The sequence below is a fragment of the Apus apus genome, chromosome 6 (genome assembly GCF_020740795.1).
Source record: "Apus apus isolate bApuApu2 chromosome 6, bApuApu2.pri.cur, whole genome shotgun sequence".
NCBI classification, from domain to species: domain Eukaryota; kingdom Metazoa; phylum Chordata; class Aves; order Apodiformes; family Apodidae; genus Apus; species Apus apus.
The window spans coordinates 33248683-33274579 of record NC_067287.1 but is presented as its reverse complement, the minus strand read 5'-3'; the positions used below and the strand labels follow the sequence as shown (position 1 = coordinate 33274579).

Below are 25897 nucleotides of genomic sequence, written 5' to 3'. Positions count from 1 at the left end.
ATGAAGAAAACGCCTTCAGCTCTAAAATCATGGAACAAACAAAAAATCACCTTCAACGTATTTTTTCCTTTAAGGTCACAGAAAAGCACCGAGAAAGGACATAAAAAGGAGTTGAGAAAAACGTAATTAAAAATACTGAGGGGAATCAAATAGTTGAGAGTCAGTTGCTATCTTCAGTAAGGGTTGTGTTCAAGAACTCCTAAGCACTGTCTGGGTCTTAAGGACACACCTATTGAAAGAGTTATTTTAACCAGCTTCATATCTCACAGACAGTTCCGAGAACATAAGTATCTTTCAATTGCTAATATAGATATAATTCATATTCTTTGTAGACAAAAATACCAGTGAGAAGCGTAGTTTTTAGAACCAGCCTGCTTTGATTTACAGGTTTTAAGGCCTAAAAAAGCCTACAGATAAATTTTTAAGGTCTGAAGGAATAAAACCCCTGATATGTCTGGGGAAAAAAAAAGAGGCAATTTAAGTGATTTGCCCATCACCAGATTGCACGTTGTGTCACATATCCACCCAGCAATCAGTAATAGATTTACTGGCCATTTCTGTAGGGATTGTCATCAAAGGGACTTAGAGGGTAAAAGTCCTTAGGCTAAATAAGAGAAAACCCAGACAAATTAACAGCCAGGAACATATAACCCAGTATTTCTGCTGATATATTATTAGTAATTTATTTCTACACCAGTCTTTCATCTGTTAACTGTACTCACTGGTCTGTAAGATGGTCTCTGACCAGTAATCTGTTCTCAGGCCATGAGCTGGACATTCGTGTCTGTGGTATCGCCACGGATGCTTCAGATGCTGAGTTTCAAGGAACATCTCTCACAAGAAATTCCCAGTGTTGAGTTACTTTAGTGATACAATCTACCTTAATATTCTCTTTGCACCTAAGAAACACAAAGTAGGCTCTTCCCATACAGTGAAGGGAATAATCTTTACCTACAGTGAACTCCTGTGCCCAGCTCTGTCCCTTTTTTTCATCTCTTGCTGCCCATTCTAAGCACTCACCCTACATTAGTATTCAAATACTTCTTGATTTTTAAAGTTACCACCTGGTGACAGCAGCAAAACTCATTGTCTCATTATTGTTATAAATTATACAATATAGTGCCAGAATAAATTATGGTGAATAAAAAGTCTGACTTGTTAGACATGTGACAGCAGACAAGAACTTTAAGGAAGGCCAGGAACCATAAGAAAATTATCATCACTTGAAAAATAACATATTCCTAGATTAAAAATGTGAAAAAAACTACAATGTAAAATAGAATACAACTTACATTAAAATAGTACACTTAATAAATGAGCTACATTTCCATTTTAAAGCATACGAGATTCAAAAACTAGTACCTGGTAATTATCAGTACTGAATATATTTTTTTTTAAAGCTGTAGACATAAGATTCAAGTCTTTATGTACATTTTGAAGCACTCTCTCAGACTAACAATGATTCTGAACAACTCTACAGTCCTTTTAGTTGGGGAAGTTTATTCATAGTACTTGCAATACATCAAGGATTTCTCAAATCTCTGCATTCAAAACACAACAATAGAACTGAAAGGGTGTTAACTTCAGACACTAATTATAGCTTTTTAAGTGCCAGCACCACTAACTATTTTACTGTCCAAAAAATACCCTTGGGAAATTCACAACACGTGCTGGTGCAGTAGAAGTGGACCTGCCTAGCTAATTGTGATCACACTTTGATTCTTAATTCATCTCTCACAACAGCAAGAAGTGGAAAAAAAAAAAAAAGAATATTGAAGAAAGTGCTAAACCATAAAAAGAAAGCCACTGACTCTCATTTTGATTTTTCTACTAACTGCTGACAGCATAATCAGTCCCGAGTATTAACTCCATTTATATCACTGAGGCAATCTGCAAACACAGAGATGCAACTACGTATATTCTGCATCTTGCCAGTGCAACTCCTCCTATGCACAGGTAATGATAGAGATGAAGACCATAGGGTAAGTTCACTTGTGCTCAGACAGGCTCCTAGTGCCCTTTGAGATGCCCTGAGCGTGTACAAGAGATCTGCCAAACTCGGTCCCCATATCTCTGGGGCATCCTGCATGGAGGCAGCCAGGCCTGGTGGTCTTCCCAGGCAGCAGCAGATGCCTGTGTACTGGGTAATCACAGCCCACACCAACCATTAACACTACAAATTCATCCTCTGTTAACAGCTACCCTATAAACAACTTAGCTGAAGGAGCAGGAAGAAAAAAAAAAGTCCACACCAAAAAAACCAAAATGTAAATGTGATAAAGAATAAAAAACACACAGCATTATTATGTTTCGGTTTTTGTAGCAGATTCACTGAAGACACTAAGTCATTACATGCTCAGAGAAGCATCCAACAACAAAACCAAAGGTTGTGTGAAAAGGGGGTAACACTTGAAGACCAGACCGCCTCCAAATACTGCAAAGAAAGAGCAAATTGTTAAGTAACACTTTTGCAGGAACCCCAACATCACAAGACCACTATCAACATTTTGGGTGAGATCCCTAAAAAGACGTGAAATGTCATCAGAGGATGGTTGTCAGAATCTAGAAGACAGCTGGAGGAACGTTACATTTGCAACTTGCACAGTTTTCCAGCAACTCTCATCTGTTACAGTCACTAGGGCAGATGAGCACTTTAGGCTGTGTTTAATTTGTCCTGTTTAACACTAGTTTTTTCTTTTTTTTTCTTTTTTTTAAACAATATATACCAGGAACACGGACAAATGCAGAAATATGGAGTAACTTTTGCAGGAAACAGCTCCTCTCAGAGTTTGAGCGACCAAAAGATTCAAATGATCCTGAAGTAAAGAGAGGAGGTGGAGGAAAGGGTGGTATCTTTCCACAACAAGATTGTTTTTACTTAAGTATCATTAACTGTTGCTTATGCGTTTGTAATTGACACTGCTGGGCTTTGCTAAACAGTCCTGAAAACGGCAGCTCTGAAGGTTTAATCCTATAAAAGTAGTACACGAGCACTCTTCCCTACTCCCCAAAAGAGCTCAAAAGATATAAACCTTTGCAGAGACAGTATTTGATGAAGATGAAGTACATATGCAAGGAGAAGTGCTATACCTTGCTGAAATAAACCCAGGCTGTAAAACTAGATAGTGTCTTCAGCAATTCTATACAATAAAATATTTTCACCACATAAGAGCTGAAAGAACAGAGAGATCTAGCATTTCCAAAAAAATTGGAAAAATGCATCCGCGTTGCTGTATTAGGTCTAAGTTTTGCTCAAGGTCTCTTCCATGGACCTTTGGGGACTGTTTAGCTGGAAATCAGGGGCCCAAGAGACTTTTTTGAAAGCAGTAAGGGATATCCTGAGTCCCAGCCAGCAGCCTAACAATGCAGCTTCCAACAGCCAAATCTGTGTGAATCCATGTTATGAACATCACTCATTACCCCACTGTGTGCTTATGGATACTTTATATAATGGTATTTAAACTATTAAAAGTGTTTTATTTGTTAAAGATGCTACACTAAGGGTATGATTCTGAATTACATTTTCTTTCTCAATATATCCAGATAGTCAGCTTTGAAAGCTACACTGTATCATTCTAATGTGCTTCGTGCAAACAAAAAGTTTAGGCTGTGAAAAGTCTGTTCTAGACTTCACCTTCATATAATTTGCATTTCCCATCTGACCAGTATTATATGGAATTTTGTTTAGGATAATCTGTTCTATGCTTCAAGGGGAAATAAAAAAAATCCAACCCAAAATTTAAAAACTCACCTGGTTTAAATTAAATACCCATTGTAAACTTATGTATCTCTATCTCTTTTCTACCATAAAAGAGCTCAAGTGCATTTCTCTAAATAACATCTTGTCTTTTCTACACGACTGTGACATAGGTGGAGCTGATCACTGTGGGATGGGATTAGTTTCTTGGCAAAGGTTGTTATGACGTACTTGCTGCTACATCCTAAGGTTTGTTAGCATTCCTTGTCCTAGCATTATCTACCACATCCCATAGGGATAACTAAGAAATTATTGCAGAATGCTGTTATCTGAACTATGGATTTCATAATTTTGTTCTTCAGAACCATGGTTGTGCAGCATTAGCTGCCTTAACATCCAAGGCATGCAATACTTCAATAACTTCCAGTGCTATTTGCACATTATTTTTTGTTTGTACTAAAAAACAATGAAGAAAGCAGAACTGCTTAAGTTGTAAAAATCTACACGCTCTCAACGCAAGTCTTAACACTCTTAACACAACTGATCTCCCATTCAACTGTTACAGAGCTATAAGCAGTTTAGAACTGTGAAAACCTTTTTGTAAGCCCTGTCATTTTTTGGCACATCTAACAGTTAATTTGGGCTGGGGTCTTTTCATTTAACTGTAGAGAGACTTGTTACGACAACTATCAATATGAGCCTTCACACATTTGTCATTCTCCCTGTGCTACTTCTCTCCTTGCAACTTGATCAGACATTGGGAATCAACTGCTCAGTGTCAGTTCTTCAGTGCTACACCCCCTTAAGTGCTTCTGTGGCTTGTCAGCTGTCTTGGCCTGGGAGAAGCCTGGGTGAGATCACAACTCCTCCCTGAAAAGCTGCTCCATTAAAGGAACTCTGATTATCTTGCTTTTACTCTTCTCCATACCCCACTGGCCCTTACACCACCATGAGAGAAAACAGTCATTGAAATGCAACTATCATGTTGAGCGTGTCAGAAATAATTAAAATACAGAAAGCTTCGTGCACACATGACTAATCCTATTCTGATGTTGATGGAGGAAGGAGCAAGATTAGTAGAGTAGCTGGTTAGTACTGATCCCGTCCTCAATAATGCTCAATGTTCAACTGGTCTTTGTATGCAGGTTTCATTACCATTCCTGGAGAACTTAAATTCTAGTCTTAACTACCATACTGCCTAGCTGGTGAACATGAATTTTGTCACTATGTCAAATAGCATTTATGAGCAAGTCAACTCTATAAAAGTGAAAAAGAAAGCTAGGGACCTGCTGTTGAATGAAACACAAGCATGCCTTCCTTTCTGTGCTAATTCTAGGAGAAGGAAGTCAACACAATTAGCGGCTGATAATTATAAAAATACCATGTCACTTAATATAGCCCAGCATATAGCTTGCATCAGCACTAAAGATCTTTAATTCAACTGCCTTCACTGAGATATTACACTATTTTTGTTAGATAAATTTGTAGTTAGAAAAGATCTGTAAGTTCCAGAGTAGCAAGTTCCCAAGACCATCAAAGAGAAATTATCTTCTCGTTATGCAAAGCATTGCAAAAATCAATTCCATTTCTCAAGGTGTCACATACTTGGTTTTTTTTTTCATTTTAGAAAGCACTGTGGACAACGTACAGACAGAAGTCCAAAGAAGGATACCAAAGCTCACTGGCCTAGTTCTGATTAAAGATGGGAAATCCTCAGTTTTGAGCATTAAGGTTCCAGTTCAATTTTACCTGTGAAACAGCATTAATAGTCTAAAATAAATGAAAAGCATGAGTTGCATAACAAAAATATATCCCTGTGATATTCCGCTCCCTGAAAACAACATGTCACCGCTAATAAATCAAAAACATCTGTTTCCACAATATTAATTGTTTCTATGAGCAATTTATCGTGCAGCCAAACTTCTAAAAACTTAAGAAAAAAAAAATCACCAGGATCAGAGAGAAGGTGACAGTGGGAAAAAGAGAGTTCTGTCCCAGAACATGTAAACAAACGTGCATTTTCTTCAGTTCACTGAAGACTTGACATATTTGTCAGTTTAACAACATTTCTCAAGCTACAGTGACAGTTGTGAAGTACAGACATGTATAGAATATGGTCTTAATATACGGCACAATTATACACAGGCCATCAGCACCTTGAAATTGTTCAAGTCAGAACATTTCTAGTCCATGTGTTTTCAAAGTTATCCAGTAGCCACTTAAAATTTGTAAAAAATAAGCTACTTAATCAGCTAGTGCAATAGCCAGGAGCCAATTGACAAATTAAGAGTAAAGGAAAACAAAATCATGTTTATCAGCAAATAACAGCACACACCTAAACTATCTGACTTACGAACAGACTACCAGTCTTCTCTAACTTGACTTATTTTGGAGGCTTTCCATTATGCTGCTTTTACTACAGTATACCTGCACATTAAGTGGGCAGAAAAATTACATACACATTTATTCTAGGTGGGGTGGGAGGGTGCTGAGGCTGTTGATGTACTTCAGTACACCAAATAAGTAGAAGCATGGCTGGATAAGCTATATAGCCTTCTGTATACTCAGTGATCTTCCAAGAGCAAGTAGATTCCTCCAAATTATGAAGAGTGCCCATAGGCACAGTAATTTATCTGCTAAGTACAATTTTGAAAACAAACGCATTAATGTTTGCTGAATCGAGGGGGATACAAAGATGCTACCACAAGTCTGATCAGTGCAAAAAAACTAACAGCCTACCAAGAGCTGGATTTTCCCCTGCTTATTCACAGTGAATATATTTTCTTAAGTATCTCACCTAACAGAGAAATCTTCTGGACATTATTCCAGTACGTAAGTATTTCCAGAAGGACATTTTCCCCAGGAAAATACACGTACCTAACAAGGACAGATTCTAAAAGAGCACCCTAATACATTCTTTAGCTACAAGTTGTGCTGACCAGTGTTTTTTCCCCTCACATTCATCACATGAAGAGCTTTTCCTCCTAAAAGGCAAATTAATTTAAGCTTATGTGATCACCACACTGGAGATTACTAAATCAGGAGAACATGGATGCTCATGTCATAAATTTTAAATCATACATATCTTACTAGTTTACCTGTTATAGAATCGAGGAGCCATAAATAGGAGTCACCACTGCATAATATATATTTGTCCATACAGGTAATCTATGTCAAATGTCTTTTTCTTTGAATGATTATGTTTACTGATTTATATCAGTGAAAGATAAGAAACATTTCCAGTGAGCTCAAACCTCCTTCCCTGAGAAAAAAAACCCAAAACAAAAACAAGAAACAGCACCAGCTGCTTGGCAGGACTCTCCTAGAATGATAACATGGTCTCTGAGCACTCTTGTTCAAGCCATGGAATTAATTACTGATGAAAACTAACACGACAACTGAACTGCATCACCTATGCATTGGTGGCCACTGCTTTAAACAGAGATTTTCCTTATTTATTTTTGCATGCATTGTAATATTTGAACAAAGTAGTCAACTGCGTCTAAGACCATGAAACATTTCTGTCTAGCAAAGATTTGTTATTAAGGAGAATCTGATATAGCAACTACGTGCAAACTCATTACTAAATATACCTGAAACTAAGCACAGAAAAATACTTCTTAAATAATATCCACCCACTAACTTGGGTTAATCATCAGTAGCAATACAGTCATAATTAGAAAATTCGTATAGAATAGTTTATTCTGTTCTCATCATCCTCCACTTTAACAGACTGTTCATTAAAATATGAGAATGGTGAATTATCTATCTAAATTTAAAAAACTTGAATGAGGAAAGGGAACAAAGGAAGTTATTACACAGTTGAGAAGGCAAGAGTAAAAAGAATAGAAAAGAGCTAAAATTAAGGACAAATCTTTTTATAAAAATATTTGGGAAGAACAAGGGAAGAACTGCAACCAAAAAAGGCCTCTATCCCAAAACCAAACATCAAAACACTCAACCACAAGCTCTGCTGTAATTGTGTAGCTGTATAAGTATCTACACGGCTTTGGATAATGTTCCAGATTTGTTGGTCTGGAAATTTGGACAGGAATCTCACAAGGACAGGCTTCCTGAAGATATTTTAGATCCTCCCAGGTTATAAGCCTGCCAGAAATATTGCAAGAGCAGCCTTTTTCAATAGTATTTTGGCATTTTCATTCCAACTCCAGCAAAAGAGTAGGAACTGCAGAGGTGTGTGAATTTCTAAGGGTGAATGATCAGTAATAAAACTCTCTTTCCCCATTTCCTCACCAGTGTGCAATAATGGTGCAGCCTGAATTTTGGGGAAGATACAAAGAGGATTCTGATTTCATCTCAATCACTTCACCCTTCTCTAGTTTTGAAAAAATTAGTTGATGCTATTTAAAACGAACACCTGACAGGAGACTCAGCTTTATTCAGTTTGTTACCAAATACTTTTCCAATAAAGGATTTCTCTCTTTTTTGAGCAGTGTTCTGACTCCACACACAGGATTCTGCAGCTTACAGATACGGCTGGCAAATAAAACAGGATGCTACAAAGGTTACCTTCCTTACACAAAACAAAGAAAATAGTTAATTCATTGAGAGACTATGAGAAGGGATCGTGTATCTCTAACAATTATAATATGCTTGGTACATTCTGGAAGGAAAGAAACCTGCCAACAATTCTGATTTTATCCTAATTATTCCTTAATATCGGCTACGAAAATACAAGGTAGTTCCACTCCTGTGAATAGTCACATAAATAGAATTTCCACATGTATACGTTCCACTTCTTTGAAAGAGATGCAACTTAGAAACAAACAGGTCTTCTCATAATGATGAACTCATGCAATCAGAATAAAGTAAGTCAAAAGGTCTGTTGGGGGAAGAAGGCTTCCAGCTCAACCATCCTTTGTATTGATCATACAGGTTTGATGAGCAAGGATTATTCTATGTTTTGTTTTATTACAACATATTCTCTCAGGTTATATGTGGAAAACAGTAATTTCTTCCAGAGGGTTGCAGAGAAGTGGTAATCCTTCTCCTAAAGTTTTAGGGATAAAGACAGCTTTAGAAAGACAGCAGTCCAAGACTCTTAAGAGCACAGAAAAAAGAAATGGAGTGGTATTATATTTGCTTGTTCCACAGAGACTATGCTAGATGAAAAGAGAGTCAATAGGATCAGATGGAACACAAAGGAAATGAGAATAAAAAGAATTGCACTTCAATTTTTTTCTTTTTTTTCCCCCCTCTGTTTTTAGCTAGAAAACAAGGTCTAGATACTGGCAAACCCACACGAGTAGCACCGTTTTCTTTTTGAAAGCAGAGGTTCTCCAGTGGTGGGGCAGGAAAAGCAGTTGAATCTCTTTAAACAGACAGCAGTCACTTGATAACTTGGTGACCTTCCTGTTAAGCACAAAGGGCCACAAACACACAGAATCCATACGACCCGTGACATCTTCAAACACTGGAAGTTGTTAACCAAGAGCCCAGTGTCAGGAAACAACTGCCTGTCTGTGACAAGCTGAGTGCATTCCCCTCTATGGAACTGGAACCAATTAATTTTCTACTGGAGTATGCTTACAATCTCTTGAGAGTCAAGAGAAAGATTTTTAGCAATTAGTTGAAAGTTACCCCATTGGAAATCCAACATAGATAATTTTAAATCACATTTGTGGTCCCTTTCCTGACATGACATACATCCAAGAAACCTAGTGCTCTTTCAAATGGTCACTCTTTAAGAAAATCCAGCTGGTTTAAAAAATCATCACGCCCAATCCTTTTGACATGTTTATGCTGTAAGTATTTAAACGTTCACTTTAAAAAGTTACAAATGGATCCTGGAAATTCACATGTATTCCTTGCAGCTTCTTCAGTTAAAAAACTGCTTACGTACATGTACATAAAATCACGTGCAGTTTTAGGAGGAACATACTAACTATTGTGCTGTAGTCAATGTGACAGAAATGTTGACTTGCATTAATTAGTTGTTTTATTTTTGTATTAAGCAGTGCACACTCCCTTTCTTGTATCAAGCAATATGTTAATATTCTTTGTTAAACGGATACATATAACATCAGACTTGATAAATAATTACTGAGCACCCTCTAAGTCTCATCTTTCAAAAGGTGTACTAGTATGGAGCCAGTGGTCAGAAGACATTTTCTACAACAATTAACTTCTCTTCAGTATTTTCTTACCACTCCCTTTAAACTGTTGCTGGTTTTGCAAACCCTTGATCTTATTTTGTGCTCTGCAGATCACTTGTATAGTTTCACTAAGTATGTGGAACTAAGTATACTGCTTCAAGGATCTCCTAGGATCCATGACTCAAAAGCCAAATGGAGTCTGAGAACTGATGAAAAACAGTTGGTCTTTAACACTTCCAATAGGCCATTTGTCAAACTGGACAAAAGCTATACAGTTTGGAAAAGGTTTTGATGAGCAGCATTAATTCAAATCTCATCCACTGACACTTCACGTCAGTTATTATGTTTCTTGCATGCACTAACCAGGCTTGCGTGTATATTCCTGTAGTGGCTGATTCCCCCACCCCCTGGTCCTTGCATGCAAAAGAAGGCAGCACTGAGATATGCTGTAGGATATTCAACTGCCAGACTTCCCTTTCACAGTTCTGCTAACCTCAGTACTGACCTACAGTACCCTCAGTTTTCCATTTGTTACTCTATTACACAAATATAGCCCAGTATTCCAAAATAGGCTGTTTATTCCAAGAACACAAACAAGACCATTTTCACATCTAAGAAAATTATGTGCCTTGATTAAGACATTTTCATCCAATGCTGAAAACATATGCAGTTTTCATCAGCATCCCAAATCCCCATGGATTGGTTTCTAGTCTATTCTACTAATCCCTGGATCCCAATCCCAAATTCATTTTTTTCCCCAAATTTGACTGAATCCTCTGCCTTGAATAATTTCTTTCACACTAGCTGGAAAGCTTCTTAAACTTTTACAACTGTGCCCATTAGTGGATGTCCCTCAGTTAAAGATCTGTTACTTTAATTACCCATGACAGAAACAGTCCACAGTTGTTTCCAGGTCCTACTAGGTTGCTGTTTCTTATCTTCACCTTTTACATCAAATGGACCCTTTGGATTCCAATTGTTGGAAATTACAGAAAAAAAAAATACCCTGTGTCAAAAAGCAGCACTGCTAATAAAATGTTTTCCTTTCAAACTTCAAAAGCAAAACATTTACTTGAAAATTATCTTCTAGATTTTCAAATTCAACAGCTCATAATAAGCTGTTGTGGTTTCATTTTGCTAAGTACACTAGAGTTAATTTGCAGTTTGATAGTGTAAAATTTCCTGGCTCTTTTGCTCATTAACAGTTATGATAAATAAATGCTGAATACTACAATAAATATTGAAAAGCAGCTTCACACAGATCTATTAGGTACACTTTGTTTTTCATCAAATTGAAGTTTGTTAGAAGACATGCAGTTTGTAGCCTTACAACACTAATAACAGGGTGCTGACAAATTACACAAGCTGGTAAATACTAAACTTGTTCATAACAGGATTGCACAAGAAAATATACTGTAATGACCCTGTCTTGAACATCCTGTAATAGCCCATTGTTCCTCTCTATTACTCTCATTCAGCAGGTTTTTTTGAATAGCGGATGCAGGGCAGCAAAAGAACCAAAGCAATGGGGGACTGCACGTGCACAAATCAGGGCACAAAACAGAGGTGAGAAAGACCCTGACACACAGAGAAGTTTTAACTGGGCTTTTAACTGGATGTGAAGCTTCACAAAACAGCTTCACCTCTTTGGGTAACTAGAATAGGACAAAAATATTTACCTCTAAATGCCTGAAGAATTTGTTAACTATGAGTAGATGGAAAAATGATTTAACTCTGAAGGGCAAGAAATGACAAGAATGTGAATGAAAAAGCAAAATCACAAGTTTAAATTTTAAGCCTAAATCACTGAGTGTTCTAGTCAGTGCATTTAAAGTTAGCACGGTAGCAGAAATAAGAAGAATCCTTGCCCTGCACAGATGAAAAAGTGCTGTGGTAATAAGCACCTTCCATGTGTGAAAATCAGATGTTTCACCTTCACTCTATATGAGAAATAATGAGCAAAATTATCACCACAGTTACCGGCATCTTAACTAGATGACATACTGAAACCCAGCTTCTGCTTTTTTTGTCAAATTAAAATACTGAATAGCCAATTAATTTAGCAACCCTACTGTGAATTCATGTCATATGCACAACTCCAAATACAGATTTCTCACCATCTAAAGGAATCTTTGTGTTTATTCAGTTTATTATATTAAGTAATGGCTTTTGACTGACTACAGGATATCTTACTCAGCTTTGTCTCTGCAATTAGAAGGTCATGCTAAAGGCAATGTCATTCAATTTACTGATTTATTCACAATTTACTTTCCTGGGGGAACTACTTTTTGAGGTTCAGATTCTTCTTTGTCCAGATATCATTCCTTTCCTCATTTTGTCTTTCTTGCTTCGTTGCTACCAGACTTCATCATTTTATTGTTGATTAGTGCTCTAGGAAGGCGGAGTGGGACCTGTGTCATGTTTAAAATCTATAGAAGCTTAAAAATATAAAAGCTCGGAAATTTAGGAAACAGAAGGGCTGAAGAAATTCTAGAAAAATAAAAGAAACCGAAACAAAGCTCTGGGTTAAGAAGGCCCACATTCATGCATGGTATAATGCTGTTTTTTAACTCTTTGGTTTGGCAAATGTATATTCCCTGAGGAAGCTGAGTTATCACAGATAACTGTCTATCATGCCAGTCTGTCTTCATCAGACAAAAGGTATTTCAACAGTATCTTTTCTCCCTTTGCCTTATCTGACTTAGAAAGCTTTCTGCTATTGGTCCCTAAAGTCTGCTTTGAAACTGGGTTCTTTTGGTGCTGACTTCATGCTAACTGTATGAACTTAATCTTATGGATGGCAGTATACATTGACATGCTCTGGTGCCCCAGTGCCCCCACAGAGACAGTACAAGTATTTTGCCATCCTTCCAACAAACCCTGAATTACTGCCATGTCCTTCACTGGGCTGTAATGTGACTCTAGGAGAAGCTTAGCGTGTCAGCAGACTATTTTATCTCTGTAGCTCTAAATAAAAAGTGCCCAGTTAAACTACATTAGCTGAATTCTACCCTTGGATAGCATGCGTAGTTTTTAGTAAAGCAATCTTCTCTAGAGACGAAACTCTACTTGTATAATCTCTTCTGAAATAACTGGGAGGGGGGGAAAAAAAAAAGGAGAAAAAAAAAAAGGGGGGGGGGGGGGGCAGGGAAGAAAAAAATACATAGGTCCAGCAGCTATGTCAGTGGCTCATGCTACAAGATTAAAAACATCTGCATGATGCCTTTCTACCTATAGTTTACCCAAAAATGCTGAGATAGAGATGCACCGTGCAGGGTGTTGGGAGAGAAGGCTCCTGTAAGAATGTCCTGGAGCTTCCAGAATCAATCTAAGAAGGACACTGCCAAGATTTGAAGACTGGTCACATCACCTCCTTTAGTAATAAATTAAGCATTTCCAGTATGAGAAACAAAGCAAATTTAAATAAACACCCAATGATTGTACTCCAGAGAGAACTGTTTGATCTTCCAATTACAACCATTACACTTGTTTTATAAAAACCCTACATTGTGACAGCAAGTAGAAATGAACACATTTTCTAGTTCTTCTTTGCTTACTGATGTGTAATTTGTGTCAATGGCCATTATGACATAATACACCAAAAATTATAGAAGGGATATAGGCATTCAGATCTCCCTTAGTGCAAAATCGTGGAGTATGAGATTCCCCAGGTCTGTGGGGCAAGCAGAACACTGCAATAGCAGAGTTTGACACGATGGTAATTGTTACTCTCATTTGTGTATTGGTTTCCAGAGTTATTCTTCTCTAAGGCTATCATTTTCCCTCTTTGCTTTCAGAACAAAGGCTTTTATTTCCTGATGCGCATACACAGTTAACAGATTTGAAACATATTTTTAAAAATACCTCTTTACCCACTTCTACCAAAAGAAAGGAAAAGAAAAACCTAACCAAAAACCCCAAAACCTCCACACTACACTGACATGAACATAACCACAAGAAATGCCACAATTTTGTTCAATGCTTAACTGCCATCTTTGTGTTAAGCATGTGCTTCTTCCAATTGCTGCTAGCTATGCAGAAAAAAAGCACAACCCTGGTGGCCTTCAATGTATTATGATGCAATAAACAACACATTCAATAAGGAATTAAGACTTCAGACTGGTAACCATGCAGAGAACACTTGAATAGCACTCAGAAAACAGCCTTAATATTTGGCTTTCATGAACTTCTTTAAACTAACTTTTTCCCGACTACATACTAAATTTATTTTTAAAAGGTTCCCAATCTTGATACTCTGTTACAGTACACACATCTGTCTCTTCAAGGAAAATGACTGTGAATTTCAGTATACAGTCATTTATGGAAAAGGTTCTCACCCCCACCTTCCCCTTCCAAGAAACTAGACATGTGAAGACAGACGTTTCTCCTTGAGAGGAAGGATACGGCAGAGGTTAATTCATCTGCATGAGCCAGTGTAGGATAAGCTTTTGGAAACACTGTCAAGCCACATTCTTAATGCCTGGCAAAGTGACTCACTCAGAGTCATCACAGGAAAGGAAGTTGAATAGAATAAAAAAACGGAACAGGATGGGGGCTTAAACAGGAGAAAGAAGTGAGAGAAAGGAAACTGGATTGTTTCAAGTGGCCCGAGGTTACAAGTTCTATAATAAGATTATTTTCTTTTTAAAAAATATATGTAAAATATATCTATACACATGTACAACCTATATACAAACACATTTATGTGTATTTAAACATACATTTATGTATGCTTGTATTTATTAAAAATAACTTTCCTGTCTAAAAAGTGACTTGCATTTGTGGCTTGCCTTCCAAAGTTGCCTGCTGAGGTATTTGTTTTGGTGCTGTTTTGTACAAGCTGGCACTAACATGGCACGGGAAAGAAACAGGAATCCCCTTTAAAAACCTACAAGATTTAACCATGACGCTCCTATTCCAAACAATACACAATCTACAGAATATGGAGATATACACTCATGTAAAAATCCACCAGAATGCAACAAACACATTGTTACTCCATTCCCTCAAAGAAACACTCCACACAATAAACAAGGCTTTTTTCTACTTTTTTTTCCAAAAAAATACTACTTGTACTAGTGACTCAGTGCAATGTGAAAAAGCTTCTCTTCTCCAAATATTTTTACTGGGAAACTTTGGATCATTAACCGTATATCATGTCAATTTTAACTAATTCAAACAGAAAACAGTACATAGACATATTCAACAAACACACTGGCTTGCAGCAGCCCACTGCAGAGCACCTCCTTGGATTCATCCTAACTGCAAACACGTTACTTGCGCAACTAGAATTTCCATTGACAAAAATAATTTTGGATCTCAGAGAAGATGACAAAAACATTATTTTTGTGTCATAAAAACAACAGACAACTGATCCTCAGCTCTTGAGGTTTCAAAATTTACACCAGTGAGTAAATCTTCTCATTGTGTATTGCTACTGCCGTGTCGTTTTTCATGTTCGAAGAGATACACAGAAAGACAAATACACCCATGAAACCATGTAATTAAAAAAAAGAAACTTAAACATTAAAAAGGCATGAATGATCAAAAAATTATCCTGGAAACTGCATTAGAATAAATATTTCTAAATTTTACATCTACATCTCATCTCCCAAATACATTTCTCTCTGTGAAATATTCCTTATTTAATCCCCAGAGTGACACCTGCTGGATTTCACCAACAGAAACAAAAGGGCATATATCCCCATCATACCGAATATTTCAGTACCACCATTGTCAAAATGTGCCCTTTTAGTAATACGTGGTTGCACAGTATTGTATTTCTTTATCTATTTAGAGCAATAAACAAACAGATGCAACCACAGAGGAAACAAGTAGACACTAGTCTTTTCTCAAATATGGATTTTAAATTTGTTATGTAGAAACGATTATAGAGAACAACATTGGGAAACAAGTGACATTAATTTCTGGTAACATTAATAGGAAAAACACTTTTAAAGCCTAAAACAAATGAGTTTTGGTACAATAAACATGTTATTTTGCTTTACTTTAATGAAACTCTAGCAGCTTTGCCGGTATGAAAATAATAAAAATACTTATTAACATTAACAACCAAGATTTTACCGCTGTCATAGGGGGAAAAAAAAAAATTAAAGGTTAAAATCTAAATGGTAATATGAGGAGTGAGAATATATGCTCTTACAAGCATAAAGGCTTTGCTGTTTTCAACCTCAGAATTACCAAAGGATAGGTGGAAAAGATTATATAGTTTTTAGGAACTAGGAAGCTACTCCACAGTACATGCATCGCTGCTTTGAACATAATAATAAAATAAAAATCACTAATTACTGTGTTTCACTCCTTGGTATTATATGGTAAGTCAGACTGGTATGGGCCTCATGAAACAAAACCCTGACACTAATTTTGTTTAGAATACTTTTTAAACAAGGCCTACATCATCCAGGCATAAATCCAGAAATAAAACATTGTTTTATTTTCTAAAAATCAATTAGGATCCTAATGGTCAGCTACAGCTAACAGTCACCAAAACTGTCAGAAGTATCTTGGGTGACATCTATGCTCTATCAGAAAGTACCAGCTTCAGAGACAGATGCCAATTTACACCAGCTGAGAATCTGTTCTCTTTCCTTTCAGTAGTACTTGGTTTCTCTCATGTAAAGTCTTTATTTAATGCATTATATTCTTATAAGTGCATTTCAAATGCATATTTCCAAGGAAACAACTCTAAATAAATCACTTCTGTACTTTTGGACAGCATATACTGCAGCAATGATTCAAAGTGTTTGCACAGAACTAGGGCAGAAAAAGAATGACTGCGCTGGGAAAATGTAAACAGTATAAACAAGCTTGGGAGACTAAAGCAGATATGCATGAGAGATAACTGTGAAAACAAAACTTCAAAAGTGCAAAACTTTGGTCATCCACTTTTGCCCAAATTCTACAATAGGACAAAAAGTATTGCTAAAAACAAAAGTTCTAATGGAAACAAATTAAATAAGATGGTCTTATATTGTACTGCACTGGCTGTAGAATTCTCCATTAAGAAAACAAGTAATAAGCTAATTTCTGCTGCTCTTTGTGAAAACATTTTACACTGAAAACGGCAGAATTGCCAACATGAGTACAAAGGAGGGAAAAAAAAAAAGGGTTGTGAACACCCAGGGGAAGCTTACTGCTTTTTCTTTTAAATATTAAAAGGAAAAAAACTTTCAAATGTATTCCATTTAAAATATTAACATTCATGACTCACAGTTTTCTAAAGAAAGGACGAGGTTTAGAACTAACAGTTTGAAATTCTCTTTAAAGACATAAATGTTGTCTCTTTAGTTGATGCATCAGGAACAATAGAAGTCAGCATGATATAGACCTACATATGTTGTACATATGTATACAGAATATATAATATATAAATTATATTTTTTTTTTTGTCTGACACTCATAAACACATATACAAGCACACCTCCCAATTTATTTTACTGCTTAAAAGCTACTTGTTTGTCAACTCATCTGTTTTGGTAATAGAAGTACTCATTCCTTCCTTGACACAGTGGTATTAAGGACAATTTGCTGCATCAAAAACTTAAAATATTTCCCAGTAACAGGACAGTTGTATGAGTAACTAGGAGACGGTTTTCAAGAAGTGTAAAGCTTAACTGAGGAAACTATGACATATGAAACCCAATGACACAACAACTCAACTTGTAGAACAGAGGTGACCATACCACTGAGGTAATGCCAATGCTGTGCATTCCCATACACTCTATGGAAATGGTGGCTAATCAGAGGCACAGAAGGATTTTTGCTAGCAGATCAGGAACACTGTAAACACATTGGGAACACATGGGAACAACTTCTTAGAGAGAAATTCTATTTTATTCTCCTAGCTGTAGAGCTGGACTTCTCACTGGACAACTTCCTTCAATTGCTTTCAGAAATAGCTTATGTGATGTTCAGTATTTACTATAGAAGTGACTAGATAAATACTTTTCAAATATCACTGTGTACATGCTATTATTAAAAACATACTGATAGCAATAGTTTCTTCCAAATGACTGTGGACTGGTTTCCATCTTTCATCTGTATGATTCTGTGGACTCTTGTAGGCCAAATCCTACCCAGCTCTTCCACATACTAGAAACACTACTGGAAGCAGATGATTAACATGATTGCTCAGATTACTAATGGGGGCAAAATGAATATACTAGTGTGCTTTCTTCCCTCAGCTGTGTTCTTAATGGTATTCTAGTCTAAATCTGTATTGCAATACTCAGCCCACAGAACGATACTGCATTCCCAGAGTAAGCCCCTTTTTTAGCCAGAAGAAGACATCACTCACCAAGAACAAGACACGCAGTTTTGTGTTTTTCAACTTAAGCATTCAAAAATTAGAGAAGTTAGGAAAAGTCAGGTGCCAACAGACTGCACAACACAAGTGACTGGAAGAGTGGTGTATGTACAACTCCTTCAACAGAAAAATATCACATTTAGGAATATCTTGCCCTTTGACAGTCAGTGGAAAAATTCCCACTGGCTCTCAGTGGGACAGGATTTCAACAGTTTTAACAGGAAAAGCCTATTCAAAGGGACAAACACAGCATTTCTTAATGCAGAGCAAGAGTACAGCTGTTCAGGAATGTAGGGTACAATTTGAAGTTGACAGGACACACGTCAAACTATTCTTGAACTTGCAACTCATGTTATGTATTCAGGTACTTAGTTTTGTCTCCCTGTTCTACATCGTTATCCTGCCACTGCCTCAGCTCAGTTTGCAAGCACACATATACCTGACATTTCCTAGGAGGGCAGTCCCACTACAACCTAAACCAGTTACTTCAGAAGAACATAAAATACGAATCTAAATAATTTAGTTGAAATTCTTCTGAAGACAGTTGTTCCTACTGCATTGAGAATTTAAACAGCATCAGCACTTTTTCTCTCAAGTGTCACCTTGTTTGATTTAGCTGAGGATTTCTGAAGTCAGCTAAAGACTTCGGGATTGCTCCTATATGCAGCGCAATCAAGGACAGTTTAAGCAAACTACAAGAGTAAATATTGTGAAAATACAGATAATTATTTTTAGTTGAGAATTTCGGAAAGCACTGCAGGATGTGAACTTTGAGAGAAAACGCATAGATTCAGATATGGTCTTATTCATTTTTATCCAGATCTAGTACATCTCCTTTCAATCTGTTGGAAGGACCTCAGGTTCAGAGCACGACAATCAGGCTTTTAGCACATCACTGATCTGAAGAGGTTTAAACCATTACAGGCATTATTACTGCAAATTAACTACAAGATCCCCAATATGCACAATATGACTAAAAAGACTTTGCATTGTCACCATTATAAAAGCCTGACCCCAAGCTATTTTTATTATGATTTAAATCTCAACCCAAATAAAACATACAGATGATTAAACAAATCATGGCAGATCAAGTCCGAATGTGAGCTATAACCTATACTCTTTCTTTACTCTTCCCCAGAAGCAAGATTTCCTTCCACGATTCTACATATCCACTGCTTACACATGTGCAAATGATGGGATGTAGCAATATCAGTATTGCAACTGAATTTGTAAAAACAGGATATCGTTTCTCTTTTGGAAAGCTGAGGAAAAGGCAAGATTGTCTCTCAGCTGATACTGGAAGGCACTGAGTCACATGCTTCCCACTGTTCAATAGTTTCTCTAGGAAAAGGAACAGTGGACGATTACCTTTCAATAAATCAGTTCAGTGCTTGTGGGAGAAACCTCAAACAGTAAAACCTCAGCACCCGTACAAGCTTCAAACTCGAGCTTTTTTTCTCAAGCAAACAGAAGGTCCAAACAAACCATAAGCTTTACTTTTTTAGTTGTTTAACTACAACACACAACCTAATGATGAAATAACTCAAGTACGACATCTTTCCGGTACAATAAAGTTAATAAGACTAAAGGAATCTTCAGTGAGAAAATCTACACCACTTTATCACCTAATTGAGCCTCTCTTGAAAGAGCTCCAGTTGTACCGAATTAGTCTTAAGGACCCTTTTCAAACCACTGAGCCTCCAATTCTCTCCAGATGCAAAGACAGAAATTTGGTTAGCTAATATTAGAGGTTTTAGACAGAATCCTTTAAGTGCTGATTAGGGTGTTTTATCTCCCCTTCTACCTATTTATCGTTGATTACTTCCTCCAGAATATATTATAACAACAGCACTTATAAAATCAGCTCAGCGTTTCACTCAGCAATAAAAAACCTAAGCTTTTCCTCACACCCCTTTCTCCCTGCAGATCACACATCGCATGCCGAGGTTCATGTAAAAGCTCGAACACACGCGCAACTATCAAAGCATTCAGACAGCACCAACACACCGTACTTAGGTCAACGATGCAACTGTTGATCCGTACTCACCGCGCTGAGCTTTTAGGAGAATGGTCTGAGATGGATCGGTTTGATTCCCCTTTGCAGTGAGGGAGACGGATGTTTCGTTCCCTGTCTCCCTGGCCGAACAAGAGACCTGGGAGAGCGGGTGGTGCCGCTGGGTACAATCCGGCTGCCGAGCGCGCTGGCTGCAGGGCAGGGGTGCGGAGCCGCGCGGCTGCGGGCAGCGCCGGGAGCGTGTCCGAGTGTACGCGGGGAGCGGCGGCGGCAGCGAAACATCAGAGCTTCCTGTTACATCACCCCGACCCCGCCTGCAGCCGGCGTTAAGTTACTTTTCTTTCTCAAATGGCATGTCCCGGAGAAGCCAGGCTCCCCCGGTGTTTCTAGGCAGGAGCGGGGAGCTGCCCGAGCCCTGCCCGTTGCCATCTGCTCAGGGCCAGCGGTGCTCCTGCCCGGCCAGCCTGCCCGCACCTTGCCCGACGTGGGCTGCAGCTCCTCCGCCGCGAACCCAAACCAGCGCCCTGAAACCAGTCGGGAAATACTCCTTCTGCTGGAAAGGAGGAGACCACGGGACCTGTCTTTTCACGTACAGAGCCAGTGAGATTAGTTCTCCTCCTCGAACTAAACTCAGGGAAATAAATCAGTTTGGACCTTCATTCAGAGACCAATAATGTACAATAGCGTCACTCCTCCAGAACGGGACTGACCCGATGCACCTCTGCCAGAAACTGACTGCAGGGGCTACATTATGTCCTATACTAAGAGCTAATAGGTCTACAGAGAAGTACTTTTACTCCTGAAATATACAACTGCAGGGAAGTTCAGAATAAAAATTTCCAATTCCAGAAAGTGTCACGTTGTTTTATACCCAAGGAAAAAAAAAAAAAAGAAGAAAAAAAAAAGAAAACCAACCACAAACACTACCTACCACCTGCATGTAAGTAAATGTAAATAAGTCTTTGAAACACCAAGGGTAGAAAAATAGGCAGCAGGAAAATTACTACTGCTGCACAGAACTCTCGACTGTGTTTTTAAAAATGCCAGTGATTTATTTTAAAGCACAAGTATGAGCCACCTGGTTTGAAAACTGCCAAAATTGGAGACAAAAACAAGTTATATATAGCCAGACTTTTTTCAGTCATGTCTAGTGATAGGATAAGGGGCAATGGGTGCAAACTGGACCATAGATGGTTCCACATAAACACCAGAAAAAAACTTCTTTACTGTGAGAGTGACAGAGCACTGGAACAGGCTGCCCAGAGAGGTTGTGGAGTCTTCTTCACTGGAGACATTCAAGACCCGCCTGGACGCCTTCCTGTGTGATGTACTCTAGGTGACCCTGCTCTGGCAGGGGGGTTGGACTAGATGATCTTCATAGGTCCCTTCCAACCCCTAAGATTATGTGATTCTGTGATATGCAGTACTTCTACTAGCTTCAAATAATTTTGTGTCAGGACCTTAAAATACTTGAGAGCATTTATCACTTTGTCCAGGTGATACCTATGCTACAGACAGAATCTGTGCGCTCAACAGCAATAATACAGCTGCTGCGTGCACACGAGAATGCTATGCTGAAAAACGGGGCTTTTCTGGAGCATTAAGCTCAACTATCACTAATATCTGTAACAACAGTACTGCTTATGGAAGGCCTTAAGGACCACCCAAAGGTTGTGGGTTTTATGTGCTCAAAGTTATGGCCATTAAATTTTCTCATTAAACACAAAAAAGCCTTCTGCTTGCTTCTCACTGGTCATCCAGTTTTCTTACCAGCAGAAACATTCATAGAGCATGTTGTGAACTGGATGAGGGAATTCATCTGAATTGAAAAGCAAACAAAAATTGAAAATCTTTCCCTCAAAAATGAAAATGGCAAGAAACCCAAACCTAAGAGCAAATCAAAACAACCAAAAAAACAACCCCAAACCAGGTCAGGAAAAATTGGAAGAGGGAAAAGTGGGGCAGGAATACTTTAAAACCATACAGCCACTAGGTAGTATGAATTGTGAAATCACACTCTAGGATCACTAAAAGGGCAGGCCTATGACTTTAATACTCATTTGGTACATGCGAGTGTTGGTGCTTCTAGAATCTTACATCAACAGGAGAATATCTAAATTTTATAATCAGTGAAGAACCAAGAAGTGTCACTCTACACTTCCAGGCAATGCAAACATATATAACCCCGGGATTAGCTCAGATTCTGCACAGTGATGGAAATTAATTTCTCTGAAATATATGGTGTCACCTCAAGTAGTGAAATTTAATCAGAAGTTACCTAACTACGTTATTTTAGATGACTTAGGACTATGCTATAGACTACAGCATGGTCTGTTACAAAAAATAAGCTAAAAAATAATCCATGTACTCCACCCAAACACACATGGTTAAGACAGGGATCTCAATTGGCTGGACAGATTTATTACATAGGCCATGTTTTATTTAGCATGTTAAATTTAGTGGAGTTGTGCAGGTTTTGGGGTTTTCTATTTCAGTTCAGAAGTCTTACATTCTACTTAGTTAGCTACCATTGAAACGTTATTATTCCTACTGTACAGGTATTTGAGACATCTCAGCTGGTGTAATTTACACTTCAGAGATGCAGAAGGCTCCTACACCGCAGCATCCACTTCTTCTGGCTGAAAGGCACGTAAATTACACCAACACAGGTTGCATTTGTTATCAACAGCGTGGGTGTCAGCAGTTCAAAAGGGGTCTAAAGGAGCACAGCTGACTAGTTCAGGGAATTATCAACTTCCCTGTACTTAAGGGAAGCTTAAAATCACGCAAAAGGGGGGGGGGGGGGGGGGGGGCGGAATCTAATTCCACTTCTTATCGCGAGTTTTGAACTGCCCAGAAAAACTCAAAGATAAATATGGCTTTGCAAATAACAGACTACTCATGGTTGGCTATAAGACCCCTCTCTCTAGCGTGCAGCTGCGACAAACGCCTCTCCCCTTGCCGGCACAGGGGCTGCCGAGGCGGCTGTTTCCCCCCGCGGCAGGCGGCCCCCGCCACTGCCCCGGGTGGCGGCGCGGATCCCGCACCGCGCAGCCCGCATCTCAGACCCCGCACCGCGGAGCCCCCATCGCGGCGCGGCGCTGCCCCCTGGCGCGCAGCGGCTCCGCAGCAGCGGCCTCGCTCCCGCCAGCCTGTGCACCGCATTGCACCCCGCCGAGTCCAGGAGCCGAGAATATTGAGAAGACCTTATCCCCATGTCATGTTCCCCTGGAGACAGGATGCCCACCTCACGCACGTCAGTGATGAAGCAGTCAAGGGAAAATAGTCCTTGACAGTTGACTGGCAAAACGACATTGCTACAGGTTCAAAAGAGATTATGGGGTAAACAAAACCAAGGAAACTGCTCACATGTATTAGCTCTGAATCAAATATTTAGAGCCCATGTGTAAAACATGTCACTTTACTTGAACCTGGTTGCTCCTCAAGAGAAGACACCATCAAAAGCAACATTATGAAACAATCCTCATGTCCACTTTTATGTGTTTGAAAGGTAGAATCTAGACTTTCTCAAAATATAAATGAATACATCAGTTTTGATATAGTAGATGGATTGGAGATGCAGGGAGAAATGTTGGTGAACTGGAAAAAAAAGATGCAGGGGACAGAAAGTGAAAAAAGATAAAAAGGAGGGCATACCCATCTCAAAGGCATCTTCTTTCATCATCTTAATAGACAAAGGGCATATACTGAGCTACTGCAGGTCAGATGATATGTGAAAACTCAAACCTCTGTGAAATTGCTGCTATGGTGGCCAAACCTGGGACACACACCAGAAGCACCTACTCTCTCAGATCAATTCGCTCCTTATAATAAGTTTTTATACAGTCTACAACATTCCAGTCTTCATTCTCACTGCACTAAATCACAAGCCTAAAAGGTTAATCACTTCATGATCTTCTTGTAACTCAACTGAAATACAGGTACTCTTGAGATGCTATAACCATAAAGCCTTTCTCTGTCTCAACAACAATCTAAGAGATCCATCAATGGATCACTTGTTTAATCACTTCAAAATGAATGCACAAGAAGTGTCCTGAGTATAACATAACTACTGGGAGAGTATGGGGAAGTACCTGCTAGTCCTGTCCTACCGCAGTTCTGGAAGAAGACTGTACAGTCCTGGGAGCAGCTGAGCACCCTCAGTGAGGAGAGCCTGTTAGTTTCCAGGAAAGCTCAGCAAACAGGAGACTAAGAAGAATGGGGAGCAGCCACAGAGCCAGGTTTCTGCAGGGACGGAAAGAACAGTTTTTCCGAGGCTTCCAGAGAGGATTTTGTAGGTGGTGAATCCAGGCAGCCAGGGAAAATTCACTGGACCAAGAGGGAGCCTGAAGGAGAGATACTGCCATGAAGTAACACAGGGATCACAAGGCAATCTGTGTACAAACAGATGCATCTGTTCTTATCTATCTCCTCATTCCAACTATTCGGTTTTAAGAAGTTCATCATTCTAGTTTATGTTCTCATAAACCTTAGAGTTCACAAATCCTTGTTAATGCTCTTGTTGGGATTGTATTAAGAAACACCATGGGCAAACCCCTTCTCCTTCCCTCCCAAGGCCTGCAAGGCTCCAATCAGAGTCCCATCACAAATGAAAACACCACCAGGTTTAGAGCTTCAGTCACAGCTGAGCACAGGACACTGCTCAGCAACAGCTCTGTCCCCATCCCCTTTATTTTACCTTGATGCTGGAAAAAACTCTCCTTAAAGAAGCATGGCCACCAGTAACACAGTTGCATTGCAGTTACCTGAATATTGCACTCCTGCTGCTATAAAGAATAAGTTTAATCCTCTTTTACGTGAAAGATCTAAAAGGTGTTTCAGTTTAATGTGAACGGTTCAACACCTCAGAAGCAGGCTAGGGAATACCACACTGCTTTGTCAAAGGATTTCAACATGGTCTCAAGTATAGTACCACCTATCTGACAGACATCAGTGACAGCTGTTGCTAATGTGTCACTTACCCAGCACTGGACACCTTTTTTTGCTTTACTCTGAAACCACAGTCTCAAATATTGTTACTGAGTCACTGACATGCTGGAGAAGGCAAGTTGCACAAACCTCAGCTGTTTCCACTCCAAGGTACATCACACAATCTACTAATTACCTAGGTTTTAATATGGTCAGTCATTATGACTAAGGAAATCATTATGACTAAGGATCAAAGATTAAATTTTTTTTTTTACTGCCTTCTTCATTACACCTATACAAGAAAAGGTGCAGACACATGTTCACTCACCTGCATTCCCAGCCAGGCAGGCACAAGCCAGTGTCAGTATAGCAGCAGGGTAACTGTGGCATTAGTGGGGTGTTCAGCACTCTGCTAAATGCTGGCTCTCCCATACCTAGTGTGCCTAAAGCATCTCCTGCTTTTGGAAGCCACATACACTGCTGTGCTAAGGCAGTTGCTACACAAGTGGAAAGGCCCGGGAGCAGTTAAGACCAGCAGTTCAAGTCCACAAAGACAAATTCCAGCTAGAACAAGTATTTAACCTACTGCTCTGCTCCTGTGCCGTGCACCTCACATCTACAAACTCAACTCCTAGTGTGTGGAGTACAGACAAGACCTGGAGATGAAGGGCAATAAAAATGGTAAAACAGAATGGGAAGATACCAAACTGGAACTGAAACTGGCAGGTAGCAACACACCAAATTAATTCTGTGTAGAGAACTGATGTTATTAATTTTCAGCAGTCTTCAGAGTTTATAGATTTTAAATCAGAACT

General features: G+C 38.8%; 1 protein-coding gene across 1 annotated transcript in view; it reads right to left on the bottom strand.

The window, feature by feature from the left end:
• Positions 1 to 20396, bottom strand: part of CALCRL (calcitonin receptor like receptor) — a 59941-nt gene extending 39545 nt beyond the window's left edge. The window contains exon 1 of the mRNA XM_051623867.1: positions 20187 to 20396. The gene's annotated coding sequence lies outside the window, so the exon portion shown is untranslated. The remainder of the gene's footprint in view (positions 1 to 20186) is intronic.
• Between the last annotated feature and the right edge of the window lie 5501 nt (positions 20397 to 25897).